At 36.6% G+C, this 21474-nt stretch overlaps 1 long non-coding RNA gene across 1 annotated transcript in view; it reads left to right on the forward strand.

The window, feature by feature from the left end:
* LOC112978798 (uncharacterized) overlaps positions 1–21474 on the forward strand; it is a 36958-nt gene that overhangs the window by 10921 nt on the left and 4563 nt on the right. Inside the window, exons 4-8 of the long non-coding RNA XR_010386065.1 lie at positions 1643–1757; positions 13044–13125; positions 15871–15996; positions 17078–17205; positions 17690–17849. This is a non-coding gene — a long non-coding RNA (uncharacterized LOC112978798). The remainder of the gene's footprint in view (positions 1–1642; positions 1758–13043; positions 13126–15870; positions 15997–17077; positions 17206–17689; positions 17850–21474) is intronic.

The following is a 21474-nucleotide window of genomic DNA, read 5'->3' on the forward strand; positions in this document are numbered from 1 at the left end:
AAGATGTATGATTAAAAAAAAAAGCTTTTATTTTAAAGATTTCAAGAATAAAGCCTGTTAAGCACATTAATTGTGGCAAGCAGTTGGGATACACCTAATTCTTCTGTAATATTTACCCTGTAGTGCAAGAGCTCTTAATATTAGCCCAAAGACCAAATTTGCCAATTGTATCGCTTCCTTGATGAGCGTGTCCGTGAGCCGGGGCCCAGGGCTTACGCTTACGTGATGTACGTAATGCTTACGTGAGTGTGTCCTTTACCAGGTGCTCAGTTCCCTACATGTGGGAATGGATTGATGCCACAGCTAAAGCAGTAAAGAGACTTGTAGTCCCCAAGAGGGGCAATGCCATTGCAGCCCACTTTTCTGTCCCAGCCTTTGTTTCAGTTTAGGGTGGCACTTAAAGACCGGTTGACCAGTAGGGTTACAGGAGTAAATGCCCTTTTAGTTTTGCCCTAATAAAATGACCACAGAAGAGATGGGTAGTTCACATCTGTGTACAGAAATAGATTACTTTCTCCCTAATCACAGACAAGTTTATGCGAATATCAACGTCGTATGAAATTGCTTTAGAATGCTAGGGTGACCTTAATGTTAGAATTTTCTGCCCAGTAGATTACGTTTAGGTAAAGAGAATGAGCAGAAAGGCCTAGGGTCCACATCTGATCAGGAAAGATTGATGAATTCTTCATTAGAAAATGAATTTTGAGTGTTGTTGGACAAACTCGTATTCATTTCAGTGGGGCAGAGTTTTGACTCCTACAGTATTTCTTAAAATACAGGTACTGTTCTGTTTGCTTGGAAACAACTCTAAAATTCTCAGTGCACAGCCAAGCTGAAAAAGATTGGATAAGAGCAGTTTAGGTAATAGATGCAATGCAAGAAGCGAATGGGTTAAAAACATTAAACATAGGTGCTCTCAATTTTATATTGGTTTAGTTAAATCAGTGTAAAATCACAGCTTTAATCTGGGACAGTTTTGTGAACAGACCAGTCCCACATGGAAAGTAAAAAATTAGCTTCAATGTGCTGATTCAGGATTCTAGTACTGAAGGCTCATCTGCATGAGGAAATGAGTTGGTGTAGTTATGGGGAAGCTTTTACTTTGGAGAAAAGTGTTTTTTGTCCTTCAGTCACTGCAGAAGAAACATGAAGCATCAGGAAAGAGCTGTTTCAAAATATTCTGACCCTTCTAGATATAGTACTAGAAACCCAACCTATTGGGTTGACGACGTTATTTTGGTGAATTTTATTTATAGAAAATCACACATGATCTGACAGAGGTCATGTGAGAAATCTGCAGCAGAAATGGAAGCTGGATGAGATCGTTTCTATTGCAATTCAGTGTCTTAGATATAGATAAGCCTTTAAAATAGTTGCCTAATTCTCAGACTATGAGATTCATAGGTTGAGAGTCTTTTTGTTAGCATTTCTGTGGCCATCTGGAGATGCATTTTTTTACCTTGAGTAGCACAAAATATTCAATATGTTCTACGTATTATTGCTGTCTCAGAAATGCACTTCTCCCCTGTGGTGTTGTTGCTCATTTTGAAGTTCAAATTGTCAGTGGAGATTTCTGTAAGTGAAATCCATACAAGACACACAACTGTCATTGTGCAGTGGAGTTAATTGTGTCTCTCTTCAGATTCCTTTGTAGGTTGGACCCTTGCTTGAGGCTCTTGGAGAAGACTCCTCCCCCAAAATTGGGACTTGGCAAACCAGGGTTCACACCAACTTCTTATAGACTATTGCAAAATTCTGTAAGTATTTCCTTGATCTGCGTACAGATCCAACAGGATTAACTTGACATAATGTATTTTTATTTGCTGTTTCTGGGGAGGCAGAGGAAACTATATTTGCGATTTTCTTTCAATAAACTCTTTTGGTCAGATTTTGGGTACTTTAATCAAACAGAAAATATCATGTCAGCTTGTTGGCTGACTGCCATTTCCTAATTTGTTGTTCACTTTGTATTATCCATGCTCTGCCAATACACACCTGTTAAATACAGCTGCAGATACTCATTATGTGTACATTTTGTTGGCGTGATCTCCAGCTTTCTATAGAGACTGCACTTGGCACATTTTTAATTCAGATGACAGGTCCAATAATCAGTTGCTTTGTCTGGGTCATTCCTATGGAGAAAAATTTCCCATGAACCCCATTTGTATAAATTTTTCTAATTGTGAAATAGAGGAAGGTTGCTGCATCACTGGCCTGTGACGTGATCCCGAAAGAAATTTATGGCATCATATACCACTGAAAATGCATGCAAGTAAGCTGATGTGCAATGATCAAATGTAATTGCTGCTTTTAGAATATATGTCCTTCAGAATACATTTCTGTGCCTTCCTTTTGAATGTTTGATGTTTTGTACCCATCTTTCTCCTTTCATTGCTATTACTTCTTTTCCTTTCTGGTAACTATAACTCTTCTTAATTTAATACTGTATGAGCTCTTACTTAATGTACTACGTTTACCTTTTTCCTTTGGCTCTTTGTTACAAATCAAGACTTCCACAGGCCAGGCAGCACCACCCCTTGTACCTCTTTTGTACTTGTACTTGCCTTGCCCTTGGGCAGTTTTTAGTTCGTGTAAGACTGGTTCGAATCCAGATAATTCTAACTTTTTTTTTAAGTCAGATTTCCTCAGGCACTTTATCAAATGCTTTGCTCAGCTCCAGTTATATCACATCTGGCATATTCCCATTTGTCCACAGACTCCCACATGTTCTTCCCTGCTAAGGCAAGAGTCAATGGAGCGAGCAGAAATTGAGGAAAGTTTCCATGAAGAGAGGGCTGCTGCCTCCTTCTGCTGAGGTTCTTCCTCTGGAGTTTTCCTTGCCCTTGCTTCCTTCTCCTTGTGCTTTCTTTGCAGCAAAATAGTTTATATTTCTATTAAAAATAGAAATATAAATATGTTTCCTGTTTGTCATCTTTGATTCTTTCCCAGGTCCCCAATAGCTATTTTTGCTCTGGTGGAATCCATATCCCTGGTTAGGAATGACGTGCATTTCTGCGAGGTTGGGATAAACCAGTAAAAGAAATCTCTGTCACCTGAAAGTGTTTGCACTAGAGGTTTGGAAAGTGGACACAATGTGAGCATGTATGATTCTCATCGTCTTTGTAACTCAGTTTAAACAATTGTCTTTGCTTTCATTTTTCCTATTACTGGAAGCTTCAGGGTGCCATTTTCTTTTGGGACTATAATCGTCCACTTCATATTCTTTCATCACTACAGAGAGCATTTATCTCTGCCTTTTTTGAGCTTAATTGTCTTTTGGTTGCTTTTCATACTAGTATTTGTAATTGGCACCTTTGCAGTCTGAGCAGCTACTAGTACTGAAAAGCTGAGTATGTATGACTAGTATGTTGCATAATATAAGTATTGCTATAGATATGTTCTTTTGTGCTGCTGCTTTTTACCATTACCTGAGACTCTTGAGTCTGTCATTTTTTCTCTTTTTCTTCATAAATGTGATAGCCAGTATTAACCCTTTGTGTTTCTCCTGCCTGTATTGTTCTCTGTGATCTCTTCACTTCAGCCTATGTGCTTTATCTTGAGCGCACCTGCTTTTTGAGTCCCTGCAATTTCTGCAAAAAGAAATTGAGCTGTCTTCTATTTTTTGTTGAACTTTATTGTTCATGCAGATATGGGACTGCCAGGCTGTATATCTTCCATATCACCGTTATTCCTCTGGGAAACATTGTGGACCATCTGATGAGAGAATACATTTTAAATGTGTAGCACAGAAGCAGTTTTGTGCGATTTCAACTCTCTAGAGTAACTAGATTCAAATACCCAGCTGTCATGTAATACAGCAAGATAGCAGGAAGTTATTCATGCATTCAAATTTCATTTCATTTTAAGTGCCCAGAACAAATTAATATATTTTGTACACAAAGGCCATATATTTCTATGTTGAAGTTCCTAAAAGTTTAAACTTGAAACGGTTTGTAGGCATCTACAGAACTGGTTTGGTCCATTGCTGAGGTTCTCAAAAAAGCACTTCAGATTTTGGTGACAAAATGTAGATGGAAATTCCACTAACTAGACTAGTTTTAAGAATTTTTCCTTTTGGGCCAAATCTGCTGTTACTGAACTCGACAGTCATTTAGCCCTTAGATTAAACAGGCCCAAGAACAGTGCCTTAAAAATGTGGCCCTACTTTATATTAGATGTACGAATTATTCATATATATTTCACACTTCTGTGAAGATGTCTTTTTACATTTTTATTCAGTATCTGATGAAAATATCAGGGTTTGAAAGTTCTGCAGGATTCCCATGTTGGCTGCAGGCAGATCTCTGTGCCAGACATGCTGTACAGTCTTGTTTTTTAAAAGAAGAAATGAATATAGTTATTTATGTCCTGGTAAGTGCTTCTGGCCTCTAATAATGCCTGTATGTTGAGATTTCTCATGGGCTTTACTCTTCAGCTTGTCCTTTCTCTGAACTCCCTCAGCAATTCTTGCATTTTTGTGTTTGTTGATCTCTGAGTTCACTAGGATTTGGATCCACAATGCAAGTCAAATATTTCAATTTAGGAGTCCCCATTTATTAAAGAAAACATATATATCTATATATATCTACATATATATAGAGAGATATATCTCAATCCTACCATTGCTTTCAAACAGCTTTTTGGCTTCAGTATATTTGTATGGAAGGCAAAGCTGTTTTCCTGTTTTCTCCTAACATGTCCTTGGAGTGAAATGTTTTGCAGAGTTGTAGATAGTAGGCTATTAGGTCTTGCATGTCTTGCTTTCCATTGTAATAACCCACAGCCCGAACATTTATTCCTTGGAGTCTTCCACTTAGGTGCCTTAAGAAAGAGGGCCGAATTCAATGAATTACTTAAGCCTGACAGAGATCTAAGTCTGCTGAAATAACCTGGGCACAAAATTGCATTTACATGGTAGTGAATCTGACCTTAAAACTGTCCTAAAAATAAGCATTTTCTAAGCATTACACAGCTCACCTAAAAGCTAAGAGCTACGAAATAGTGGCACATGGTACGTTGTTAAATGTTGTTAAAACCAACTTTGTTTACAGTAGATTTATGCTTATATCTGCCAATGCTGAATCTGCACTCTGTGTTTCTCATCAGAGAATATAAACTACAAAAGTAGTATATACTTTCTGTGAAAAGCCTTTGAAGCTGTTCTGATTATAGTAAGTGTACCTGTTTCCATTACACAGAGTATTGCACAGTGCCTGCTACGGTTAGCTACTCACTGTACTTGCACAGGCGTAGGCATTGCAGAGGGGGAGGAACACCAGGCTTTATTTGCTTTTTTCCTAGAAAGCCTGACTTTCTGGGCCGTACTCATTTATTCCATGTGTTTGGGTCAGGCATGGTGAAAAGGGAGAGAGAGCTGACGGTTTGTTTGCATTAAAACCTCGCCTTGGTTTAACTAATTCAAACCCTGACCTGCAACCAAAACAAGAACGTAGGTGTTGATGCACTTTCAACTGAACCAGTTAAAAATGTCCAGCTTCACTATCTAGACAGCCTGAAAGGGAAGTACTTTTGCCCCTTTTCTACTGCAAAGAGAATCCTCTGCGCTGTGTGATCGATAGGAGCCGTTCCTGGCACCTTGGCGCAGAGCCATGCCTGAGCACCACTGAATAGACTTGTGGGTGGAGATAATTCCTAGAGCTGTTGCCCAGTTTATATTGTAAAATAGCTCTTCTGCGGGGCAATTTCTAGTACGCTGCATTTCTGCTGTGCTAGCAAAGAGGACCCTGAAAATAATACGGTTGTATAACTAATTAATATTATAATACTCTGTAAATGTACAAATGTGGCAAACGCCAAAGGAGGAAAAAGAAAGTTGACACAGAGAATATGAAAATTTAGCCTGATTGTGAAGAAACTTTTCTTGGCACTTTGTAAGACTATCAAATAAGCTGTGAAAGGAAGTCTTCCCATCAATCTTATCATTTTAAAGCAAGTCACAAATCAAGGAAAGCAATCAGGTGTGTTCTGGAAGGAATCATCTGTGCTCTCTGGGAACGGGTGAGATGACCTAAGAGCTCTTTTGTGCTTCTGATTTTCACGCCTAACACAGCCATTGAGCCTTTGCCTTTAAAAAGAGAAATTGAAAATTAAATTGCCACATGGAAGAATATACTTGTCTCACTTTTGTAGGGTCTAATTATTATAGAAATGTATTCTTCTGAGAGCTTTTTCACATTTAATGTGAAAAGGCACCACACAAGCAAGCGTGGGACTCTGGATGGTGCAGCCCACAGAAGAGGCGTTTGCTCTGGGGGCTCCCCAGGAGTTAACAAACCCCAGCTGCACCACGGCTGCAGCCACCGCGCTGTGGGGTTGCTGCAGCCTGGGGACGCACTCTCTAACGGCCCCAGGATCGACAAGTCCAGGCAAAGGAGAAGCGACACCACAGACCCGCACTTGACAAATGATGATCTCTCGAGTTCAGTGCAGCTAAGCCCTGAATCTGAAAGAATCATGGATGCCCGTCTCGTGGCATGTCACGTGTGCAATGAAAAAGAGTTTCTCTGCAAAAGCAGTTAGAAGTATGGAACATTGCGTTTTTGATTTTACGTCTTGTCCCAGAAGTGCTCTAGGTGCACCTTTTAAAGGCTTGCTTTGTCCCCATACTCATATATCCTGGTCTTTAGTTGCTCAAGAAATAAAAATACTGTGTTGTTTAACAGCTAAGGACAGAACCAGCTTAAGCGGTGGACACCAAGCTATCAGATGATAATGGTTTGTGTTTTCATCTAGCTCGTCCTGTGTCTTTTTCTGTAAAAGCAGACTTTGGAGTGGCTTAACCACCGGACATTCAAAATTAAAATAATCTAAATTGCTTTATGCAGGATAAGACAGGAAGCGTATTTGTTTTCCAAATAAAAATGAATGAAGCTTGGATCTTGGAAATCACAGGCACAAGAACTGTCAGAGTGTCTGCAAAATCTGTGTACATATGTATGTTGGAGGAAAGCTTGTAAGGGAGTGTGGCAGTTCTCAAATTCGGGGAATATTTGATGAACAGGAACATTATAAATTGTCCCATTGGTTTTGTAGGATGGGTTTTGCATGCCTGCTTGCACCCAGTGGGGATATGGTGAGAGGAAATAGTTAAGCATTGGCAGTCACTATCCGATAAACTTCTCCAGGATCTGCTGTCACCTATTTTTTAGTGTTTTACAGAAATGTCTGTATTTATTACAAGAGAAAAATTCTAAAACCCAAGTTTATTGCTTGAAATAAGAGGCTTGAGGGGGAAAAAAGGCCAAATGCCTGAAGGCACAGAGATTCGTGAATCTGATTTCAAGCAAACAGAGAACAGTGAGTCAAATTTTCTTTATTTTTGATACCAGCACTTTTCCAGTGTACCAACAGAACTAGTGTTTTGCTATGCTGTGAGATGAACTGTTTTGGCCAGACAGGATGGAATACATACCAAAAAACTTACTAAACTTTTTTTAAATTTAAGTCTATTGTTTTTTTCTCTGTTGGAGGAGCATAAGCCAGAAGTCTGGGTTTTTTTGTTTTGTTTTGTTTTTTTTTGACTTTTGCCACCTAAACTTAGATTTCCAAAGGAGATCCGCTCCCACAGATCTCTTGAGTGTATGCAGTTCTCTTAAATTTTAGCAAGGTATCTTGTTTCTCTTTGGAGCAAGCAATTTGGGGCAAAATTCTCTTCTCTAGAGTTCTGTTGAAGAAAAGTGGAGGTCATAGGATGCTTGGGGGAAATGGTCATTTAATTTAGATTACTGGAGATGGAAAATATTGAATTAAAGATTTTCCTAAAAGGAAGGTAAGGAAAGACACTCATCAGGCAAATAGCTTATGAGAGCTAACTTTTGATTATTCTGAGTAAAATTAGTGAATAGAGAAATAAAGCAAATATAAGACTTGTCAAAGTGCTTGGTTAGCAGGTTGGCTCTGACAGAAGAAAAAAACCCTTTTCTACTCTCATAATTATATTTTTGCTGTTAGAATCCTATATAAATCTATTGAGCAAACATTGTTAGCAATGATAGCCTAAAAGCAGGATGAATCAAATATACAATAAAATATAATTTGTAATTTGTAAGTAGAATATACAATAAAATATCTTCCAAAGCACAAACCCACAGTTAGGAAAGCTTTTAAGAGGCAGCGATCTCAGACTATTAAAGGATTTTATGGAACGACCATCAATTTTGCAGAAAGTAACAGAGTCATTAAAAGAAAAATCAAACGCGCTGCAAGCAATTTAATTCTGTTCAAGTGACGGTGTACTTTAGCTGTGATAGTACTAGTGTTTTAAAGAAACGTAGACAAATAAGACATATTATTTTGACTATTCTGCCAGAACATGTATTATCAAGAAATATTAGGGGGAAAAAGAATGATACTAGTTATGATTTATTGTAAAAGATTTTAATATAGAATAAATAGAATCATTGCCTCTAGGAAATTGTCATATTCCATGTAGTTGATTTTGAAGACCACGTGCAGTCATTTTTTAAAATATATTCATTTTACCTTGAGAAGGTTTTAGTGTATACATTACAGTGACTTGCATCTTGGTCCTGCAGTTCACCTGCTCAAACGTACTGAGGCTTCGATTAACAGATAAAAGATTAAATAAGACCATTTTGAATGTGAGCCATTTGGATTTTATTTACATAACTTTGTAAAAAAGCATACTTTCTGTACTTTATTTCTGCACTTCAAAAATTAGAGAAATGGTATCTTTCCACTTAAAAACCCAAGACTATTCCATAAGTATTGGTAGCTATGACCTGGTACATCTATTTTGTGTTATGTATGTTTATATTTTATTTTTCTATTGGTGGTTAAGTACTGTGATTACAAGTACTGAAAAATATTTTCCTACCTTTCATCTATATAGAATATAGCACAATATATGACAGTGTGTAAAATATTTTCTCAATGAAAAGTGGAAAAAAAGCATATGTTTACAGTGTTGAGACAGATTTTGAAAAAAAAAAAAAACCCTTTAGCTCAAATGCAAATCAGTAGAAGTACTTGCATACACTGGATAATGGGACAGATTCACAGAGAGAGCAGACCATAAAAAAAAGATTTCAATATCTCAATTTTACTGCTAGACTAACAGAGACACAACAAAATTGAAGTATCCTGTTTAAGATCGGATACCAAATATCTCCCAGGCTTGGGAACAGAATCTTATTCCTGGACTGCAAGATCTTTCTGTAGTCTGTTTTTCACAGACTTAAGTGAAGACATCTTCAGATGTTAAAATCAGTGTTACATGGCCTATCTGTGTAGTTATTTTAAGGAGTAAGATGTTAGCCTTGAGGGAAGACTGCCATTAGCAAAACCACTCCCAAGTTACAAAATCAAAAACAGCTGGAACAATAAAAAAAAAAATTATGATTGAAATAAAACAAAGCATTACTCTTCTGCGTTATGAGAACACAGCCAGTCATGGTGTTTACCTAACATTTTTCAAATTTAAACAAAACAGAAGCCAGGAAATAAAGGTTTAATGTTCCCCTCTGTGAGGTGTCAATAAACTTCCTATTTCCATTTTGATATAATGGTAAACATACTTTTCTCTCTAAAATATTCATTCTAACGTGCATTTGAACAAAGTAGCTGATGCAGCCTCCCCAGTTAGCGATGTAGGCAAACAGATTTTGTAATTTTATAGTAGAATCTTTGTTTTGTGTAGAATCCTCAAAAGAAATCAACCCTAAATAACAGAGGAGAAAGATGAGACAGTTTTAACAAAACATTGTGCCCATTCCCATAGGACAGGTCCGTTTAGAAAGACTCTCTACTCCAGAATGCGCTGTTCAGCTATTATCTAGATTTATTACATCTGCTGCAAAACGCCATGATGTTCTTCTGCCAAAAGAACTGTTATTCTTCTTTCTCAGAAACACTTGCTGAACTCCTGCAGGCTATAAACAAACTTGCATTCACATTCCCAGTACAAAACTATATAGGAAGAAACTATCCGGTACTCAGAATAATAGTGCATGGTAGAAATAAATATTCTGGTGGAAGAAGAAGGGACTTTTAAGACAAATTCCAAGCTTGTAATTCAGCAGCAGCAGCAGTCCTGCACACGTTCTCAAAGGAATATATTCTTAAGGGAAGGTGAAATACGATTTTCAAACCAAGATTTTTCTATACAGTGTGTCAGAAACCTGAGACAAGTCACATTTTTTCTGATCATTTATACTACTGATTTACGCATTGAGAATATTTTTATTACAGCAGTCAATAGTATGTAACTAATGATGGATGATGATTTCTAGAAAAAAACTGTGAAGCTTGGCTATTCTTTCATGTAAAAGATTTAAAGATTCAATTTTTACATTATAAATGTTTTCATTTAATTATTGTACAAAAAACACTGCATTGACACATTTGTGTTTAATCTCATGTGGAAAGAGATGAATAGATTGGAATATAATTTTCTTCTACTTTTTTTGTGCATTATCATGTTGAAAGGCTTCTATGGCTTCATAAATCAGTATGAGTTAAAATGAAATTAGTAGCACACATACTAGTAAATCCTCTGGAATTTCCATGAGAAAGTGCTGTCCTTAAGCAAAGATGTAGTTTCTCTGTAAATAAACCCAACAAATCTCTGCTTAAAGAACAAAAACAATCTTAGCTTTTACACTAGAGATGCAGTGCAACTTCCATCGTGATGTGTCACTTTTAATTCCAGTTAGAAGTCAGGTTTTAGTGCACCTACTGTTCATATATTTTCCTTGGGTTGTAAAAGTGAATGTAGGACAGGAAGTGCTAGTTAGACATCTCAGGTCTCTACATGTCTCCTGATTTTCAAACTGCAATAACTCACCTTTTTTTTTTTTTTTTTCTGTTTTCTGAGAAATGAAGAGATGCCCAGTGCTGTTAAAACATGTGGGTGGATACAGTTGTAGGTTTGCTGCACCTTGCTTTCCTCAAGTGCATCAGTCCAGGATGTGGTGGCATGTAATAAAACCATGAAATAATACAATATCAAATTGATGCTATCTTCCAACTATTTTAATGAAGCTGTTTTTCACACTGATCATGCGTGAAAATAGTTGAAAAGCAGATTTTTTTTTAGACTGGGGAGCCAGACCACTGGTTTTGAGTTTTCTTTTCTTACTAATTTTTTAAAGTAGTCCTACCATTTGTGAAGTTTAATTTGTGCTGCTCTGATGCCTCAAGAGATTGTTTGTATTTTATAAAGGATAGTGTGTGTCTTTCAGTTCGCAAATGTTCTGTTTAAAAGCCACTATTCTTATAGATATATGTGTTGTATCTCCATGCGTAAAGGGATTTCTCAATGATAAGATAGCAGAAAACTGTGATTTGGTTTCCAAGGCTTTGTTTGGAGAGTCCCATGGGAAGGGATTACCAGTCAGGCAAATTAAATGGAATTATGTTTAATGGTTTTGTAATAAATAAAAGTTTTCATTACATGAGCTGAAATAATAAGCCTGTTTAGTTTAATATTCATTTTATCATCATAGCAATAATTCTTCCTGTGATCTTTAAATCAGATGATGGGATCCTTTGTATTAAAAGTTATTACAGTTTCAATTTAAGTGCCACTTGTTCAAACTGTAGATTTGTAATTGCTCTGATTATTTGTTCCCATCAAGTCCAAACCCTATGGACTTACAGAAAAAATAAGCCTATTTTAAATATTAAAAAATAGAATTTCACAGAGGGTCATTCATTGCCACTATATTTATCCGTCTTCCAGTGTTTCCATGCCCTGATTTGTCTTATCGGGGAAACATCCTTGTTTTGAGCCTGTCAAAGCTGATGTGCACCTGCACAGCTTTAACTGGAAGTTTGTAAGAGTTCCAGGTGGAATCATCCAATTTTGAAGTCAATGGGAAACTCGGTGTAGTGGTGAGGGCGTAGGGCCATGTGGCCTCCTGCAGTGAGATGAGCAGTGCTTTAGCAGTGCACGCGCTGGACTGATTTCATCCCCTTTACTTCTAGCCGTTTGAACACAGCCAAACAGAGAGGATCAGCCTCCATAGGCTTTGGATATAGTGAACAGGGAAAGGTGTTGATTCCAGGGCGATTCTTTGGTCTCCACTGAAGAAAATGCTGCTGCTGAGGCACGGTGGCGGTGGCCGTGTGAGCTGGTCCTTGGTGCCGGCTGACGCTGAGCGGGCGGAGGAGCTCTTGGGTTGTAGAGCAGCACCTTGTTTAGGGCTTTGGGAAGCAGCAGGGATTCAGATTGTGGCTGTCAGCTTTAGGTAATTGTGTCAGCTGATTATACAGCGTAAAAAGTGCTGTAATGGACTATTGAGCTACCTTGAATACTAGCCAGTTTAAAAAAAAAGATTTTGCATAAAGTTTTCAACTATGCAAATTCTTAGATGTCTGTGGTGTGACTCCCATCACCTCAGTTTTGACTACCTCCAGTCTTTTGGACATTAGTTCTACATTATAACCAAATACATTTAGTTATATTTAGTTGGATAAGATATTTATGAATAATCCAATGATGTCATGAGGTCCGGTGTTTCAGTTGAAATAAACACCCAGCTAATCTACTGACAAGGACACTTAACTACTAGCTGATTAACAACAAGAAAGGCACAAGCATCTGGGCAGGGTGAGAGGAGAGGGAAAAAGGTGATCCTAAAAAAAAAAAAAAAATTGCCTTCCCCCCTCCCTAAAGAAATGACTGTTACACTGTAGAATAACATACATATATATGTATACACACACAAAAACGTATATATGAACAATATAAGAAAGAGGCAGTGCAAGCAGTGGTGAAATCCTGACTCCATGAAGAACTTGCCTGTGTTTTTGAACTGTCAGTTGGTCTAATAAAAGATGCTGTGGTTTATAAACTCACAAACCTGATTTCACCTTTGACTCCAGCATGGCACAGATTTCACCACAGGATTTTTTAAATAAGCATGTTAAACTTTGGATGTAGCTATTTTAAAAACAGACCACATATGTTGCTGTTAGCCTTGCTCCTTTTATAAGGCTTCTGAAATGCAATGACAGAAAGTTAATGATTAATATGATTTTTTTTTCTCCCTTTGTTCCAGGTTTTGGGTGTGTTGGGCATGTGTTTTGTATTACTAAGACACATTGAACGCATACGGAGAATCTCCAGCAGAACATATTAAGGTATGTATATGTACAAATAAAACAACTATATTTTGCCTATCTGTGTGTTTAAGGTTTGCATACCACCAAGTTACATTACCAGTATTGCTATAGTTGCACATAAACATTTTACCTTTCCTGTCACAAATATATTAATCAATTTAATTTTAACAACTTCCTTCCCTGCAGGAATATATTTTTAAAAGTGGGTAGGAGTATGATCATCCGAACTGATGCATGTGTAACCCAGGCTAGTAATGTCTCTCTTAAGCACCTAGCATTTGAACTCTGTTGCACAGAGACAGCTAGTCTTAATTTAAAGGCTCAAGCATTGGCCATCCTACCAGCTTCCTAGATAAGCTGTCCCAATGATAAACTATCCTTACTGTAAAACATTCTTGCTCATGTCTAGCTTTTTTCCCCCTAGTTTCATTTTCCAGGCAGTGGATTGGACTGTACCCTTTTCTGCTAGATTGAAGAGCTGTCCACGGTTAGAAATTTGTTCTTCATGTGCATACTTGTAGATCTCGGTCAAGTCTCTTCTTAATCTTCTTTTGTTCATATTGGAGAGAATGAACTAACTAAATCTCTTGCTGTGTGAAACACATCTTCTGGAGGTGAATCATTGCTGAAGCACTTTCTGAAGCTTTTCCTGTTTTGCAGTGAACTGGACAACATAGTCCAATAACAGTCTGCTATGCTGTATGAAGTGGTTATAAACTTGCCTTTTTCTGATTTTTATTTTCTACTTTAGGCATCACCTTGATATAGCAGGAAAAAAACCCCCAAAATCTTTAAAGCAAATGAATCATTTCTCAGTGGATGGTGCAGTTTCAGTGATTCCTTTTACCCAGTTAATTTTAAAGATATCCCTTTGGCCTTATCAGAGACTCTATCAATAAAACTAAACATTTCTTTTTAAGCAAATGTAATCTTCTCTTTAGAATCCTGTTTTCTTTAAAAATCTTTAAAAAGTCTTACTAAATTCGTGTGAAATGTAAATAGAATTGCTATCAAATTGCTTTTATTTATTTTCTTATATTTGCTTTTATTTGTTTGATTATGAATATGTATTATAAATGCATATTCTGCCTTCATAATTATAAACACTATACATGTATAACTTTGTATAGCATATGTATTATTACATTACTAGCATTGCCACACTTAAACATTTTACCATCCTTCTAGCAATCATATTAAGCAATTATTATATAAATAGACATCAATTAGAAATGTGTAGGAATTTCAAAATAAATATTTTAAAGGAAGTGTAGATCTTAAAAATTTTAGGGACAACCAATATTTTCATTTCAGGAATAAAAACATTATGGTTAATAGCTATCTTATATCAAACAGTCTTATACCATATTTGTTTTTCCTGAAGGTCTTAAAACAAAAATGGTTATAGAATCAAATCATTTTGATAAGGATATACTTATGGTTTCCCAGACTTCTGTCTCTGCAAGAAGGGTAATGTTTAGCCAGCACTGGGTAAAAAAAAGTCATTCAGGTCTTCGGTTCAGGAAAAAAGTTTGCACTTAAAAGCCATCATTTTAGCAGACAGTAATGTTTCATTGAAAGTTGAGGGCTTTTCACACTATTGTTTCTCTGTAAATATGTATTTTTATATATTTCAATATGACAGTCTTCTCCTGAAAAGGTGACATACTAAACACACATCTCTAGACAAGTTTGTTTAACATGGAAACTTGAGGTTGAGAGGAAGGGACTAGTCATTATTCTAGTTATTGGTAAGAAGTGCATGCTCATTATCTTCCTTTTGATATAGTACATCAGCTGCAAGATTATTCTCCTTTTCTTCAATTTTAAATTAAAATATTTGACAGAAACTGAAAATGACAAAACAACCTATAAGAGGTTTGGACAGGATATACTGAGAAATATCAACTCAATTTTTAGCCCAAAGTAAGGAAAGGCCAAGTGGATAAGGAGAAAAGGGAGAGGAAAAGATATTTAGTATCTTTGGAGAGTATAAAAGATGGATGCTAACTGAAAGAAAGCAAAATAAGGAGGAAATAAGTGGCTCTAAGACAAATGATGTGAGAAGTGGATGTAGTGTATATTATCCTGCAGGAGATGACAGATGTTTCTAGCGTCAAATGAAAAAGTATTTCTGGGAGTAGAAAAATTTTACATTACATCTTCAAGAAAGGAAATGATATATAATGCAACATGGTTACACAAAAGAGCTGTCACATATGAGCTCCAAATGATACGTCAAAATACAAGACAGAGAAATGGAAAAAATCAGTAAGCAGCAATAACTATGGCAAACAACAGAGATCCATCAGCAATGTGTTTAACTGTTATCAAAGAAGGTCAAGAAATTTCACTGAGGGACCTCTCAACCACAACTGGGAAAACTATAAACATTATCACACAACCAGAAAGAAAATAAAAGAAAGTTATGGATTCTGTTTCAAACTGGAATCAAAGGCTCTCTTTTAGCTACTGTGTACAGAATAAATCATTTTCTCTTTTATCTTGTTAAGTGCACTAGATGATTAGCCAGCCCCTCTAGAGATGAGTAATGATTAGAGCTGAGCAGAAAGCCCTCTGAGCACTTGTGCCATTGTTGCTGATTATGCTTTTAGCATTGATTTCAGGAATACAGAATTTGGCCCTTTATAGCAGAATACATCCACCAGCATTTTGGGGGAGGCATGTGTGTAGAATCTATGTTGTATTTTTAATAAAATGTCTTCACCCATATTTTTCCTTTCCTTCTATTTTTCCCTTCAGATACGCTTAGCCATGGTAACAGATGTATAATAAATCACAGTTTCTCCAGATTTCACAAAGAAATTATGGGACTGCAAACCTCCAGGCTCCCCCCTCGACTGTGAAAATGCTTCCAATCACATAATGGTAATAAAGTTGGCCAGGTGGTCTTCCCATCAAAAACCATTTTTTTCCAGCCTTTTCTATGCATCAGCTCCCTTTAGAAACATAACACTGGGATAGGGAAACTGCAGAAGAGCCTTGAGGTACACACAGAGCTAATGCACCCCATTTGTAGTCGGTAAATCCCATGGTGTTAGCTTCATGCACCACCGTGTTCTCTTATTATTCCTGAAAATCTCTCTAGGTGATCCAAGAGGATTAATGATAGTGACATCGAGGGAGCTATCACCTCCATCCCCTCTCTCCCCCCCCCCCCCCCCCCCCAATTCTCACCAGATTTCAAGCTGTTTTCACTCTGCAAGTGAAAATCTGTGCACATGACAAATCATTCCTCAGGTTGCTTGGATTAAAGAACAGAAAAGAAGCTGGATAATGATTAGGGCAGAATAGCTAAATTCATTGGCTTGCAATAAATAATTGACAAGATGTGGGGAAGATACAGTCTCTGCAGTGACAAAATGATCACTGTTATATCAAATTAAAATGTTAATTTTTATCAAAGACAGAAATATTGTATAATTAAATGGAATCGTTTGCTATTGGATTTGACTGTGAATGACATTTGATTGCTTTAATTTCTGACGTTGGACAATTAGATGCCACTAACATGACTTTCGAGAAAAGTAAGAACAGGAGACTTTTTACTCTACTTGAAAAATACTAGCTGGTTTTCTAAAGCCAAATCTAAGATTTCTTAGTTAGGATGTAATAAAGACTTAACGTTTCCTTTTGTATACAATTTTGCATGCTGTGTACATCCTATGCAAACACAATAAGAGAATACATATTTGCGTGTTTTTAAAAGATTTATGTTTATACATTTGGAATACACATTTTACCAACAGCATGGAATAAGTTATATAGGTCACTGATACAACTGGCAATAAAAACTTCATACCATCCCATGCTATTTATGCTACAGATTTTATAGATAAGAACTACTGCAGAAATATTTCAGAGTGTTTTTTGAATATATTGGTCCTATTCCTTTGTTTTATTCCTTCACTTGTAGTGACATATCTTTTGAAATTATTTATACCTCTAGCATATTGAAAATGGTACTGGATAAATGTGTTCATGAGAGCAAAGAAGTAGTTGAATTTGCATGAAGGAGAGAAATCAGCTATTTCTGCAGATTCTCACATTTGTAGATGCGACATAAATGACAAGTGGGTATGTATTCACTTCACTGATGGGCTAATAACATCCCATTCTCATTATGATATATGGAGTAGTGTGAAGTTTTTATTAACATTTAGGTGATTTGGCTTCAGTTCTGAATAAAGGAATATGCTTGAACTGTGCGTATACATCTTTATGCTGCATTGCTGTGTATTAACTGACTGTGTCTGCAGTGTATTTTTCCACACATTATTTCTTTCCCCTCCCATTTTTTGCTATTCTTTAGATTTATTAGTAAAAGGCTAATTGCCTTTGTACTGTGCATGGACACTGGCATTTTAAAACTGAATGGGGTCTCTGATATTAGGATAATGGAAATAGTAATAGCCAGATTAAATATACTGTTTCTTAATTATATATTATCTATGAACAGATGTATTTTTACAGTAATTCATTTCTATTATCAGAACTTAGTTTTTTTTAAGGAAAACTGACTTGTGCAAATGGAGGCTGACTTTCTCTATTTACCTTGAAGCAGAAAGCCGCAACTGACTCTTTCAATACAATATCCCATTATTTTATTGAAACTTGTTGTTCAGCCCAAGTTCTGCTCCTACAGAGGTATTTGGGAGCTTAATCGTGGATTCTTGGATCTTCCCTAGTAGTGATGGACATCTCGAGTTCCCCACTGACAGGTACAGGAATATGGATAGAGACTGTTTGTGTCTGTTCTCGTTGTGTGAGACTGGCTTAGTTCTTGATAGTACCACTTCAAGAACAGGAAAAAGATGATTTGTGGTGCTCTAAACTGAAAGTAACTGGGATCAGGAACAGAATCCTGCATGGAAACTGGGGGAGAAAAACCTGAGATTGAAGTTTTGCAGTGTTGTGGTTAGACCGATGAACTCTAAAGGTGTTCTCATACTTACAAAATTTGTTTGTAGCAGGAAAGACTCCTATTTTTTAAAATAGTGGACCAGTTCTTCTTTCACTGTTTAGAAACATCTCTATTCTTACTCATGCTCTCTTGAGACCACTAGCAAGTAAATGATATTCTCAGTGAATAAGTGATATTCTCAGTGAAGAAGTAAGTAAGTGCTTAACCTATTTTTCCTTGCTTAGAATGGAGATATAATAAATAATGGCAAAAGTGGTTTATTATCATTTTTACATTATGTAATTATTGCAGCAGGGAAAGTCATTACAAAGCTTTCACATTTCTGTCTTTTCATCCCATCTTTTGCAATAGTCCAAACAGTTTGAAACTGCTCCTCTCTCAGGAGAGATTTGTGGAATTAGCTGAAAGTCTTTTCTGCATTAGACTTGGACTTCCATCTTTTATTTTTGAGAAATAACTGGCAAACTCCAGTAAAGGCAAATTCTCTGGGCATGGGGTCCTTTTCTTTGCATAGCTTTGGAAAAGAAGGGCATATTTCCTTCTAAAATTCTCATATTGCCCCAATCTGAAAAGGCATTCAAGACAAATTTAGAGGTCGTCAGCCTTCATGTGTCAGTAAGGGACATAAAATCTCACACAGAATGTCGATGACCTTTTAAATTTAAGGAAGAAAAATAAAGCAGGAAAATTATAATAAAACCTCAAAGTAAATACATTTTCAGACAAGGGCTGTTCTGCAAGACCATTATACAGAAGAAACACCAAGAATACCTTTAAGTAGATAGCTTGATTGTGATTTTATTCAACTGTCTTGTTTATGGGCAGAATATGATCCTGGTATTTCAAACTGTCTGCAAAAAAGTCATGAAAAAATAATGAGTCTGGTTACTCAATATAGGATAATGAATATTGTGGCTCATAAAATCACAGGAAATGCATCTAAAAAAAATCTGGAAAAGTGATGTGCAATTATGGCAGATTTCTGCAGCAAGGAAAAAGTGATTTTATGGTTCTGCTATGCATATGTTTTGCTATGCAGATGATTAGTGTTGTGAAAATATTGACCTTTTTGCTTTTCTAATCTAATTGAACAGCTGGAAATATAATTGTCTTCGGTCAACATAAAATGAATTACTTTAGCCCCTTCTATTCTTTTTTAAGAAGTATCTTTATTTGGGTTAAAAAGAAAAAACAATTTACACCTTTTTTAACTTTCATAGACTTAGAGGTACTTCAAAATAAATTGACATTTTGAAAATGTCAAAAGAAATATTGTGACTTTTAGAAGGACTTCTGAACATGTTAATTTAATAAAGTTGACATGAATTCATGAATTATTATAGCTGATGCCAATATGAAATTTTTGTTTCTCTATATTTTTTGCCAGTTGTATCAATTGTGCATATTTGTTTCTACATCAGTAGAAATAATTAAAGATTAAGTAATTACTGTTCATTAATTGATGATCAACAAATATTGCCAACAACACTGGTAACTGAGCCAGAATTATGCTAATTAACATAAAGAGAGGAAAAAAGCCTGACATTTGAGGAATATGACGTCTCCATTATGATGTGCACAAGAATACTTTGATTTTAAAATACTTTCTTATATACTATCTTAAGACAGATTCCTTTAACTGTTATTAAAATCATTATGCCAAGCAGGACATGAAATAGTAAGGTTATTATCAGGCATCTGTATCCTTTCTTGAACAAAATCTACTGTCCATGCGGGCAGAGGTGTTGGGTCTGGCTTTTAGGAGCTTGAAAGTGTGCAAGGTTTGTAAAGATACAAGGACCCTTAAAATGGCACTGGAATTAGTGATAGAGGAGTTAAAATATCAAGTGGTCTTTGATATTGAGCTTGGCTAAAAACAAATTCTTTAATATGGTGAACAATGGTACTTTCCTCGTAGGTCCAAAGTTTCAGCAACAGCAACACCACAATTTATGGTAGTCCGTGTTTGTTCAGGATTGTAGCAGACATCTTGAAATTCAAAACCGTGAAAGTTTTGTGAGAAATAAATGTAAATTACTTCAGGTCTGTGGTTCAACCAGGACTCACTGAATAGTCAGCTTTGTACAAGTCAGCTTTGCTTTAGAGAAAGATTTTGCTGAAGTCATTTAAGAAACAGCTCAGTTCACTCAGCCCAACTGTACATTCAGGACTAGATTCAGTTGCCTGAACATTAGCATCTGTATGGTATCGCAGACATTTGCCCGGCACTGTGAGGACCTACACGTGAGAGAGGACTTGCAGGGGTGCCTTTCTTTGCTCACTGTCTGCTTGAGGCCAGACAGCGTGTTAGAGAACCTCAGTGATCACTAAATGCCGCACTTCAGGTGATGTTCCAGGTTGAGTAACTCAGCTGCCTCCTGCAGTTTCTTCTGTACTCTTTCTAATACGCTGACATCACTTTTGATTTTGCTGAATTCTTATTCTTACATGATTCATACAAAGTGTAACTGTCAGCGGGTAAAATGAGCATCACCTAACTTTATAGGCTAAATTGTCAAAGCCAAGCACGGGGAATTACACTCACCAGTGCTGTTAGCAATAATGCTGTCAAACAGGAAACTCCTTGTCTACTGCTTTAAAGTTATTATTTTATTCTTCTTGTTAATTCAGTTGTGGAGTCTCTCCAGACTAAATGGTGATGCTTCAAATCAGTATATACAATTCTGGAAATAGGAAAGGATGTTAGTTGCTCTATTCAAATTAGGTCTGATAATAAATTTTTAAAAAATCACAATTTAATAATAAGTATAAGAAGGGGAAGGACTTGTTATTCTTTTAGTGTTATTACAGGTGTTTTATCTTACTTACTAACTTGAAGAGTCAAAATAATTTAGGTTGGAAGGGACCTCTGAAGGTCCAATCCTTTGCTGAAATAAGGGGCCATCTGAGATCAAGTTGTGCAGGGCCATGTCCCGTTGGCCAGGACAGTAGACCCATAGCCCCTCTGGACGCTTGCTCCGGTGTGTGATTACTGTCGCTGAAAAAAATTGTTTCCTGGTATCAGGTCAGAATTTCCCTTGCTGTGACATATGTCTGTGGTCTCTTGTCCTACTACTGTGCACTTCTGTGAAGTGTTTGGCTCCATTTCTTCTCTACCCTCCCACTAGGTTCATGAATACAGCAACAAGATCCCTCCTTAACCTTCTCTTCCTAAGACTGAATAAATCCATTTTTCTCAGCCTGGAAACTTACAGGGAAATTGAATTACAAGTGGAATACAAAATGTTCTAAAGAAAGGAAGAGACAATATTTAACCAGGCCCAATTCATCCAAAGCTGTTTTTCAGTACATTAGCCATGGGCAGCAGAAAACAGCATTTCTTAATCTTGCATTACTATGCACAAGAATCGCACTGTGATTACTTTGTGATTGCAGGCAATGGAACACTTAATTTTGTCCAT

Source organism: Dromaius novaehollandiae, chromosome Z (genome assembly GCF_036370855.1).
Source record: "Dromaius novaehollandiae isolate bDroNov1 chromosome Z, bDroNov1.hap1, whole genome shotgun sequence".
NCBI classification, from domain to species: Eukaryota; Metazoa; Chordata; class Aves; order Casuariiformes; family Dromaiidae; genus Dromaius; species Dromaius novaehollandiae.